General features: G+C 30.8%; 1 protein-coding gene across 2 annotated transcripts in view; it reads left to right on the top strand.

The window, feature by feature from the left end:
- The window catches only part of LOC106678913 (myb-like protein X), a 111,917-nt gene that overhangs the window by 94,691 nt on the left and 15,981 nt on the right, over positions 1–1,245 (top strand). The window lies entirely within an intron of this gene.

Genomic DNA, 1,245 nt, shown 5'->3' with positions numbered 1-1,245 from the left:
ATATTAGTGATTTTAAATTATCTAAATAGAATGTTTATTACTAATTACTACAGATAAATACTTATTACTACAGAAAAAAAATTAACTAAAAAATTTATTACAACCTGTTAAGAACATGCCTTAAATTTTTTATTTCTAAAGTAAATAATTCAGTAATTTTGAACACTTCAGTAATCCGAACTGGATAAAATAAAAGAAGAGAAAAGAAAGGTGATGATGGGAAAATAACTGATGTTTTTCCACCAAACTGTACTCTACTTTCATATGTAGTTGCTCAAAGACTGCAATAAATATGAAATTCATGGAATCCATTGTAGGGGGAAAAGAATCTATGAATCCAAATTTCCAATAAAATATATAAAAATGAAATAAATAAAATAGTATTTCTGTAATCCAAACTTTTCAGTAACCTGAACACCCCCCCTGCTGCAATTAGTTTGCATTACCAAGATTATACTGTGCAAACAAAAGCTAGTGAATTTTTCCTTTTGAGTCCGTAACTCTGTACCCTATTGTTAGGGTATCGTTGATGCAAGTTATGTTAAGCATCGTTAATGGGATTTTATATAGTTCCCAGGAATTGAATCATTGCCATTATTTGGTTCATTGTTCATATTTTACTGGTACTAGTAATCAGAGATGGGCAAAAATTAACTATAAATGAAATTAAAAGCTGAAATTGTCACGGATACGACCCTTATTTATGAATGAACCATTAATAAAAAATAGTGTATTCATGACAATTTTAGCTATTAGTTTTATCTACAGCTAATTTTTTCCCAAAACTGTTAGTAATGATAGGAGAAAAACAAGTCCGGCAAGTGGGCCTATTGGTCCTTTTTGCCAACCCAAGACAGACCAATGGAATGGCTCTTTTTATAACTTTTATTCCTCTATATCAAATCTTTTTGACTTTCTAATGGAATTTAAAAGGGACACCCAATCTATAGAGGAAGCCTCATTTTCTAGGATTCTATCATAGCCTAGAAGCCTTTATCTTAGTGATGCTTACTGGTCACAATCTGCTATGTAAAGTAGGGCAGTTTCGAGGGCCTGTTCACATAAGCAGCAGGTTTCATCGCGTGTGAACTACTCCACAAATTTTTTTTTTTTTTTTAATAATTTATTTATTGATATTTACAACTAAATACATATATATACAACAAGTAAATTTGCTGTAGGTGACATAGTGACATGATAAAAACATGTGGAGAATCTACCCACTGATAGAACTCCAATAACATT

The sequence above is a fragment of the Halyomorpha halys genome, unplaced genomic scaffold (genome assembly GCF_000696795.3).
Source record: "Halyomorpha halys isolate HHAL.00 unplaced genomic scaffold, Hhal_1.1 Scaffold11.1, whole genome shotgun sequence".
Taxonomy (NCBI): Eukaryota; Metazoa; Arthropoda; class Insecta; order Hemiptera; family Pentatomidae; genus Halyomorpha; species Halyomorpha halys.
Note: the sequence above shows the minus strand (reverse complement) of the source record. Positions and strands in the feature narration are given on the sequence as shown.